This window comes from Anser brachyrhynchus, assembly GCF_964034855.1.
Source record: "Anser brachyrhynchus genome assembly, chromosome: 5".
Classification (NCBI taxonomy): Eukaryota; Metazoa; Chordata; class Aves; order Anseriformes; family Anatidae; genus Anser; species Anser brachyrhynchus.
In genome coordinates, this window is record NC_137699.1 from 41,873,911 (window position 1) to 41,883,562 (window position 9,652).

The window sequence follows — 9,652 nt, forward strand, 5'->3', positions numbered from 1 at the left end:
CGCGGCTCCGTCCCCCGCCGCCCGTTCAGACGGCGAGGCTGGAAGCGGCTCCGCTGCCTCCCGCTCCCTGCCTTCGCCAGGGCGCAGCGCTCGCCGCTCCCCGCCCCCCCCACCCCAGCGGCCGGGGGGAGCCCCCGGCAAGGCGGCGAGCCGCGGCGGGCAGGTGGAGCTCCAAGGGGGTCTCTGCCGCTGCGGCTCAGCCCGGGGTTTTCCTGCCCTGCTCCGCGGGGTCGCCGGGCGGCACCAGGAGCCGCCGCACGCACGCCCGGGTGTCGCCCCGCTTGGCGGAGTTAATCCGGATTCGCATCAGCGCAGCGCGAGTTGGCACCCGGGCCCCGGCAGCCCGTCCTTCCCGCAGCCCCCCTCCATCCCCGCGGTGCCCCGGGAGCTCGGCTGCTCCCTGCCGCTCCGGCAGCTCCCCGAGCCCCCCGCTGTCTCCCCACTTGCTCCCAAACTCCCCAAATCCCGGCTCCTCCCCGGCTCGGGGGCACCCAGCAGCGTGACAGCTGCCAGCAGAAGCATTCGAGGCTGAAGGGTGGCCCAGCTGGGGCAGGGTGGGGAGATGGCACCCCAGAGTGGTGCACATCTGTCCAGGAGCTGCAGAGAGAGCCTTTTCCAAAACCAAAGGGGCTGGCTGGATGGTGCAGGCTAAGCTCAGGACCTGGGCTTCGTGTTCTCGCAGAGAGAACCGGCAACAAGTGTCACAGCCCTGTGCCAGGCAGCTTTCAGCTCCCTGGGGGCAAACCAAGTCCCACCGTCTGCATCCCCAAGCAGCTCTGGGAAGGATGCGAGCCCAGAACGCCAGCCACAGGCTGGTGGCCGCAGCCAGGGGACTGTCTTCCAGGATGACAGCTGGAGCACGGAGTTGCTACTATTAATACAGTGATCCCCAGGGAAAAGTGCTCCTGCTGGCCAGACCCAGCTGGCATAGCTTCAGGGGGGTCTCCTGCACAGCCTGCAAACCCCGAGAAGGAAATAGTCCGTCCTGATGTCCCTAGGGAGTGGGACAAACAGGAAAGGGCTCAGGATGCCACAAGGAGGTTGGGGTGGGCTGCTGAAAAGCAGCCCTACGGCATCTCTGCCATCAGAGGTCTGCCACTCCCGGTTAGACTGCGGGACTTGCTGTTTGCTGGGACGGTTTGGTGGCAGCGACCTTCCCAGGGTGACAGCCCCAGCCAGGGTCCCCCTTGTGCCTCCGGGAGCTGCTGGTACCAGCGGGCATGTGCTCCGCTAGAGCCCAGCCTGCCGCAGGCAGCCCTGCAGTGAGCCTTGGTTATTGGCCCCCACGCAGGCACGGTCAGCCAGCACCTGCTAATTAAAGGCTGACAAAGCAGGCCAGGAAGGAAAAGCCTCATCACACATGGACAGCCCTTCAGCGAGGCCTGAGGGGCTCAGGGGGTGGTGGGAACCGAGTCGTGAGCTCAAAACACAGTCTCTCCATGCTGCGGGGGAGCCTGAGAGAAGAACTCCGTAGCTGGATGAAGCATCTTGATGCACGGCTTGCCAAGGCCCTGGGAGCTGCCGGGGCTCCACGCGATGCCGAGATGCCGAGGTGCCCATCAGGAGGACGAGCAGGAGAGCGGGGAGGATGGCTGATGGGTGGCAGCGCTGTCACCGCCGCCATGCGGGCAGCTCTGCCCCCGCAAGCAGCTTTCGGCAGCTCCGTCCTTCACATGGGCCGCGCACAATCGCTGGATTAAAATGCAGGCGCGGTGATTAGCCGGCTGGGCGGCGGATTAGCCCTCTCCAACTTTACAGGCAGCACTTAGCGGCGGAGCTGCAGCTCTGCTTCTCCTGCTTTAATGACGATAAGGTGACATTAGCATCCCCAATCAAAGCCTCGCCGACCTCAGGCGGCTCCGGGAGAAAAGCATGCATGCGCTTGTATCAGAGTACATGCTTGTGCTTAGGAAGGTATGGTGAAAAACAGCTCAGGCAATGTGGTTTTGGGGTCGTTATTATAACAGCAGCCACCTGGCCCGTGTCAGAGCGGGGCAGCACCCCTAGGATGCGACACGAGCTCTCCTTGTGCCCTCCTGGCTGAAAGGGCTGTGTGACCCAGAGGAGTTGGTCAGGAATGAGCCCCCACCTCCAGGGCAGCGAGGACAAAAACACCCATTGGAAACCTTCCTACCCGGAGAGATAAAAGGGACAGAATTCAAGGCAGAGGCAGCAATAACACGCGGAGTCTCCCGCTCTGCTGAAAGTTGTAGTTAGATTTATGCATCCACTGGGGTGAATGAAAGAAAAATGGATGTACAAATGGCCCCCCTCTCTCAGCTGCAGGCAGCAAGGGAGACCTCTGGCAAGAACCCATCCAGCAGAAGGAAATGAGATCTCATTACATTAAATATTAGCCGACGTGTTATCACATTGGGCTTGTTATACCAGCTAAATGATGCCTCTCTTCAAAAAATAATTAGAAAAACGTTGCCGTAGACATAGAATACACAAGTAAAAGGCTGTGCTTGTGTTTCAGAGCTGCCTTGCACAGGAAGGTGGGTTTTTGTTTTTGATTATGTTCTATCAAACATTAAAAACTCACTGCCAATATGTCCTGAGCTTCGCAGGCTTCATCTAGCTACAGACATAGCAACAGATAAATACGCCACGACAAATTTGGTAACATTACTTTATTGACGGCCAAAAACCAGATCACTTTATACGGAGAGCCTGAACTCCTGCCAACCAGTCACGAGTGGCGAGGCAAGACAAAAGATTTACCGCCAGAAAGGGACCGAAACCACTAAAACCCCAAATAACTGGGAGGGCTGTGCGAAGGTGAGGACTCAGCTGCAGAAAAGCAGAAGAAGAGAGCAAAGAGGAGATGAAAAGCAAACCCTGCTCAACCAGGAGGCGTCAGGCAGGGCCCACGGTCCGAGGGAGCAACGCGAGCGGCGAGGCTCTGCACATGCGTCTGCCGGGACTGGGGGAGCACTGAACAGATTAGCTTCTATTTGCAGCTATTAAAAATGATCAGATTAGTGAAAGCTAGAACCGAGAGAGGAGCTTTGGAGGGATCAGCCAAACCTAATTAATTGGGCAGCGTGATGGGAGAAGAAATTAAGTGTGGACAAGTAGAAGGTGAAGCATATTGGAAAGAACAACCTCGGCTTTTCATAATCGCTAGTGATTTCTAAATTAACTGGAAGCATTAAGGGAAGAAAGATGTGGGTGGATCTGTGGACAATAGAGTGAAAACCATCTGGTTAATGTACAGTGGTGAGGAAAAAAAAACCAAACACGCTGTCAGATTGCTTTCATAAGGGGATACAGAAAATAATAAAAATATTACAGTACTGTGTTGATAGTGACTCAGCTGTTATGGACGAGTTCAGTTTTTCAATTAGAAGACAAATTCAGATTATTTATGATGAAAAATACAGTAAAAGGGGGGAAAAAAAAGAGTTTTCTGTAGAAGCGAAGCGCTGAGCCTTGGGGTGTAGAATGAAGTTTCTAAGCATGCACGGGGAGATCTGGCCATGTCAGAGGATGCAGTAAGCCAAACGCAAGCTACAGGTCCCCTAAGAAATATGGCATCCAGCATCAGATTTTGTCATGCCTCTAATACCATTAGCACCTGATAACGCAGATGCCTCAAACTTCAAAAAAAAAAAAAGCTCAGGAAAAGCCTGCATCTGCGATATATTTGAATATCTTCCTTTTGGGATTAGCGTCATTTTCCTCCCTCCTGGTAAGAAGAAATGTCGGCGGCTGCCAAACCAAAAGTGCTGGAGCACAGGGGAGCCCACAGGGACGTCCCTTCGCACCCCCTGGCCCCCCACCAGCACCTCGAGGGGTCTCAGGGAAGCAGAGCTTGTCCTGCTGCGGTGCGGGAGCGGTGCTCCTGCTGCCTGCTGCCAGGCGTTTTCCTTCGGCAGATGATTGATGGAGGAAGGCGGGTGCCTTTAGAAAGCTATTCAGAGCACCTGAATCTTGCTGTAATTAAGCTCTCAATTTACATACCGTGAATAGCCATTCAGTGGTACCTTCCTTTTCCCTGGTTCAGCTAGGAAGCCTTGCTAGATGCCTGAAGTGTGTGGCAGCAGCTCCAGCTCCTCTCTGCAGAGGCAACTCCCATCCTCCAGGACGGTCACTTGGATGCCCATCCCGCTTGGGACAAGTGGACGAGGAGGTCACTGCAGAAAAAAGCAGGTCCTTATGAGGGTGAGAGACCTCTGTGAATCCCAAATGCCCTCTTAAGCTTGTCCTCCTGGACTGGAGCCAGCCGAGGGGGAGGCTGGAAGAGTGGGGCGACAGTGCCCTATATGCAAGGACGTGGTGGGGGTGAGGAGGAAGAGGGAGGCAGTGTGTGAGTATGGGTGCAGACATGCCAGGCAGGGGATGTGCTCAGGAGGACATTTGGAGGACAAGAGGGATAGGGGAGGGACCCCTGTGTGCAGGCTCACTGCTTTGCATCACTTTGGCAAAGCGAAGCAGCTCTAAACCCAGAATAAGGGTCCATATGCTTTGGCTGCTTTCGCTGGCAGCCAGAGCCTTATGGTAAATCTGGCCATAAAAGGTAACATTCTCTCAAAAAAATGAAGCCGGGTTGGGACTACCTGTCCGGTAGTTGCCACACAGGGAGATCATCTGGGAAGGGACTCTCTGGGGCTCTCCTTTGGTGTCCAGTTGAATGCCTGTAGACAGCACTCACAACTACATCGTTTTCCTGAGAGAAAAGGAAAAGAAAAGGACGTGCCTCCAGAAATCTGTTATTTCAGCCTGCCCTGATACCAGCACACGTTGTTTACGGTTGAGGTTACACATGGAAAATTTCCAGTGGTCAGGATGTCTCAGCCGTGGAACAGGTTAGCTGCAGAGGCTGCAGAGGCTCCACTCCTGAAGTATTTAAACCAGGTTAGAGAAATATCTGCCCAAAATGTTCTGGGCAGAACTGATCCCACCCTGGGGGAGAGAGATGGATGCCATGACTTTGGCGAGATCCTCCCCAGCCTTATGGGCTGTGACTCTGTGGTCACGTTATTGTTCAAATGGGGCCACCAAATGGCAGAGTTGGGACTTCTGCTGAAGGTGAAACTCTGAATTAAGAAGAAAATCAAGAGGAAAAAGCCACTGTCCCTCAAGTAAACACAACCCCAAGCCTCTATGCCATGCAGCCCATACCAAAAAAATCCATGTGCTTCATACAGAAAAATGAGATTTGTTTGGGTCAGGGCAGAGGTGCGGGTTCTTGAGAGCTGTCTGTACACATCTGCATCCTATTATGTTGCATTCAGGGCATAAACAGAAGACTTGCTGTAATTCTTCCCCAGAACAGAAGTCAGTGACACGTGCCTGCCTGGAAAGCTGTGCCAGCTCCGATGAGGATGGAAGTGAGGTCAATGGCTGACGGCCGTGATTCAGCCTCCCCGCACCAGGGACAGCCGTGCTGCTGGCGCTGCCTGCAGCAACCGGTCCCCGGGGCTGGGAGGGAAGGAGCAGGATAGGGAGGTGGATGGAGAGGAGATGACGGCGAGGAAACATCCCACATTCCAGAGCTGGCTTTGAACCAACGGGGTTCAGTCTTTAAATCCCACAGGGGCCTGATCTGTGCTGCTTCACTTCCTCAACTGTTCGCTGTCTTCTGTTTTTTTTCTGTTCCCCCCTCATTTCTTGGAGTTGCACACCTCTATCCAAAGAGGCTGTGTCAGGTGTGTATGTGTCCCAGCCTGAGCACAGGTGGACATGGGCAGGAGCCACAGCAGCTGCGGGCTCCCCCTTCCGCAACAACCCCCTTGCTGTGATGTGGGCGCAGGGGGTTACCCCCATCCCCAGCAAAGACAGAGCCCACCTGTGCTGGAGGTCACCTGCTGGAAAGCAGGTCCCCCGCCAACTGATCGCTGAATAAAAAATCTTTACGGTCTGACAGACGGAACCCCGGGGAGCTCCTAGCTCAGCTACTGGCAGGAGGTACAGTCTCTGGAAATGGAGCTTTACAGCGCTGCCGAAGCCCGAGATGAAAGGGAGGCAGCAGGGTTAGGAATAAGATATCAAGTGGCAGCACTGTGAGCACCGCAGGGGCCTTCCCCATTTGTGCTCGCTCCCTTGCCAGCACAGAGGAGGGGTGGCAGGGGTCACACCCCTGCCTGCAGAGCCTCCAGCATCCCGATGCCCTGTTCCCCAGGGCTTGCATGCAGCTTCTGGGCACACGGGGACCTCTTCCACCTCACAGCCCCGGGTGGGGAGCGAGCCTTTCGCAGGGCGAGGTTCCTGCTGTGCACCCCGACCTGCAGATCCCAGGTTTTTTTCCTCTCTGCAGTGAATCGTCTCCTTCCTGATGTCAAGCCTCCAGGAAGCCGGCTGTGGAAATTTTAAGGAAAATCAGATCAGCAAGCAGGAACAGAAGGGCCTTGTCCCCCAAACACTTTTAAAATATTGAAATTCACTTGAATAAGCAAAAAAAAAATGGCTGAACTGTCACGCATGAGGCACATGAATCATCTTCAGGGAGGAAAGCGATCCTGGCAATGTCTGGGCTTGAAGTAACAGTAGTTAACATTATAATGACTCATACCACATATGCGTCACATCGTTTTTCATTAAGAGCAGGATCCTGGTGTCCTGTGACTAACTGGGAGCTGGAACCACGGTCCTAAAGCCTGGGGCCAGGGACTGGCTCTCCCATATGTTCTGGGTCAGCGCCAAAAGCATTATCGGCCATCAGATATTAAATAATAATAATTCTCAGATCAAACACTTCATTCGAATGACAAAATGAGATGGGCTTTGGAGCTGCCTTCCCCAGGGAGTGGTGTGATTTTAATAGGGAGAAAATGGATAAATTGAGGGCAGGCACCTCCAGAGAAGCCCTTCTTCTGCTCTCAGCTCATTAATGTCAACCCCTGGCTCTGCAGCCCTTTTCTGATCTTCAGACAAGGTCAAAATTTCCATTTTTGTCTCTCCACAGAAAGACCTTGGATTCCTTTTCAGCAACCTCCCAGCCCCCTCAGCATTCTCCCAGCAAATCTCTTGATGGGGGCAACCCCCTGCTGGCAAGCTGTGGATGCCGGCTCCTGCAGCCCGAGCCCCTCGGTGAACCTCACCATGACCACCCTGTGTCCCACCAAGCCTCTTGGTTTGCCTGCACTTGCCCAGCTACGCCTGGGCAGCCGGGCACGAAGGGAACTGGCACTCACCCTTCGCCTCGCAAAATGGAGGGCTCGGGGCTGGAGGAGGCAGGGGTGAAAGAGGTGGAGGGGAGAGGGGAGATGCAGGGGCGAAACCAGAGGACGGATGCAGCAGGGAGGGAGAGGTGCAGGAGGAGGTGGTGGATAAGTTATTGGCATGGTGCTGGGATGACCTCAGTTTATGAGGGCAGCAGCTGCAGCACTCGTGGGCTCAAGCAACTGATCTAGGCCTCACCCAGCTGTGCCTCATCCCAGAGCAGCAGGGTGCTGAGCCTCGCGTCTGCCCCACTTGGCCAGGCTGCTCTGGGGTCACTGTCAGCCTGCTGGCGGGCCAGCCTGCCCACGGCGGTGCTCACAGACCTTCGACGCTGCACTGATGACAAAATGCTTGAATTATATAGAGAGCTGATGAGAGGCAGGGAGAAATTGCTGGGAAATGGAGGTGAAGGTGAGGAGACCCCCCAGAAACAGCCTGTCAAGGGGAAAAATGGGCGAGACTGAGCTCTGGGATAGGAGCCAAGGATGTGCTGAGCTAATGGGGACACAGTTTCAGGCTGAGAGCTGGCAGCGTGTCCCATCAGGGGAGGCTCAAATGCCGCAGCTGTGTTTTGTGGTAGCCTGACTGCTTCCCAGAGGACCTCCGGGGGCTTTGATGTCACTCGTGGGCAGTGGTTGCCTTGTTCTGGTGCTGGTAGCCCTATCACACTGCTCAGAGCAAGCAGAGAGGCTGGAGCTTCTCCTGGGGAGGGCAACGAGCACTTGCTAACATGGGTGGTGGGTGGGCTGCCTTGCTGCAGACCTGAGGAAGGAGACAGGCTGTGTGCCAGCTGCGCTGCAGGGGGCTGTGCAAGCACCTCTGCGAGGCTGGGAAACAGCCCTCCTGCTCACACCTGCCTTGAGACAGGGCTCTGGAGAGCATGGTCCATGGGACGGGTGGGAAACCCTTGGTGTGGAGCAGCAGCTGATGTGCTCGTGGCAAGGGTAACTTGCTTTGGGCATCCTTGGAGTCTCACGTTCTGAGGGCAGTGGCTCCTTCGGGCTCTGGGCCCTGCTAAAGCCCGTGCCATCAAGTTAAATCTGCTTCTCGTAACCAAATCGTCCTCCAGCATAATGACAGCATTGGCCCTGAGTGAGAGCAGAGTAGCCAAGGAATGTGCTGAAGTTAATGTATCAAACTGCAGGAAGAGAAAAAAAACAAGATCTGGAAGATACCCATGGTGCTAAAATCACTTTACCCCCCTCCTATCTGAATAAAATAAACCAGCCAAGCAGATTTTTGTCAAACTTTACAAAATATGCCACCTGTGGGCTGAAAGAAGCCAGCAAAAATGTATCTCAAAGGGTAGTATTTGTACTGAGTGATGAACTACCAAAAATAAGTGCTTATAATTGAAGCTCTCTCTCCAGTCATTGCAGCAGGACCAGCGCAGTGCTCTCCCTGCTGAAGACCAAGCACTGCGGAGGGCACTGAAGCACCATCTGAAATCCATTGCGGGCCAACAGCCATTCACATCAGATGCTGAAATACCCCGTAGGGGCTAGGTTAACAGGAGGAAAAGTCTTACAGACTTCGGGAGGCAAGATTGCCTGGAGATAGAGACAAAAATACAAGAGCAGTGGGGTTCAGAGGGAAGCAGTGGTCATGTTAATTGCCCATTCAGACTTCTCTCCTTAAGCCCAGGACACCCCCAGAGCTGGACCTGTGACAAGTTCAGCATCTGCAGCCATTCTGGAGCCACGCTGGCTTAGACGAGCTCCAGGTGCTCTCAGAAGCAGGCAGGCAGTGGCAGGGAGGTTTAATCTAAGAAGAAGTAGCCGGTATATTTGTTTTCTTGTGGAGACTCAGCTATAGCAGCCAACTGTGCTTGAAGTCCATGCAGCTGCTTGTTTTTCATTTGGGTCTGTTCTTGGGGTTATAGATTTAGCTGTAGCAATAACGGGCTCAACCTCAGACTAGAGATCATTTATGAACAGGAAAGTTTTTCAGGTTTCCAGAAAGCTGGGCTGTGGCATGAAAGGTAACACTTTGCAGCAGCCGCACCATAATCCGTTGGCTCAAGAAATTGTTATCTGTGAGATGTTTAAAGATGCAAACTAACAGGTACATTTCTAAAAGGTGAAAATACAAGCCCCAGACAGATTGTGCTTGCAGCCTGGGCTAAGAGAGGGGATGGGGAAGTCCCCCTGGTACCCTCTGGCCTGGGGCAGCTCCCAGAAGAGAGGAGGCCCAGAGAGGGAAGACCAGCCCCAGGTTCACCGTGTTCGGTCTGGGCAAGCCTCTTGTTTCTCCTCCTGGCGTCAGCTGTGCCTAGCTGATGGTGAAGCCTGAGTTTTATTTATGACAGAACGGGGCTGGTCCTGCATAACTTCCAAGCTACATGGTGGGTCTCCCATCTGCTCGTGAATAAGAGGTTCTCAGAAGCCTGATCATCCCTGGTTTGTCACTCCACTGGCAGCTGAGGAGTTTTAAAGTCCTCGGTCTGGGAGGCGCTGAGCTGTGAAGAAGGAGGACCTCAGGTGCT

The 9,652-nt window shown here is 54.4% G+C and overlaps 1 long non-coding RNA gene across 1 annotated transcript; it reads right to left on the reverse strand.

Annotated features, from left to right (window-relative positions):
- Positions 1 to 4,106: 4,106 nt before the first annotated feature.
- On the reverse strand, positions 4,107 to 8,053 carry LOC308196492. Its single transcript, XR_013952249.1, has 2 exons — positions 6,390 to 8,053; positions 4,107 to 6,303 (listed from the first exon to the last, which is right to left on the reverse strand). It is a non-coding gene; the product is annotated as an uncharacterized lncRNA (long non-coding RNA).
- Between the last annotated feature and the right edge of the window lie 1,599 nt (positions 8,054 to 9,652).